The sequence below is a fragment of the Penaeus monodon genome, chromosome 29 (genome assembly GCF_015228065.2).
Source record: "Penaeus monodon isolate SGIC_2016 chromosome 29, NSTDA_Pmon_1, whole genome shotgun sequence".
NCBI lineage: Eukaryota > Metazoa > Arthropoda > Malacostraca > Decapoda > Penaeidae > Penaeus > Penaeus monodon.
This window is the reverse complement of record NC_051414.1, coordinates 7,423,486-7,423,792: the sequence shown is the minus strand read 5'-3', so window position 1 is coordinate 7,423,792 and position 307 is coordinate 7,423,486.

The following is a 307-nucleotide window of genomic DNA, read 5'->3' as shown; positions in this document are numbered from 1 at the left end:
TAACAGGCGCAAACCTTATTCGAAAAAAAAAATCGTGTTTTAGATTTTCATATTTCACGTCTTCACTTATGAATAAACAAACGCTCCTGTTGATTTGTATATTTGTATATTTGTCGATAGATTCATTCATTAATTCCTATAACACAATGATCTAGATATGTCATAATTAAAAGGTATGGTAATCTATATATATCTTGTGCAAGTATTCATTATACAAAACAAAGACACACGATATTTATAATAATCATCCCTATTATCTCGAATTACATTACGACTGTCAAAACTTATATTGAGTTAGTAATTAAAG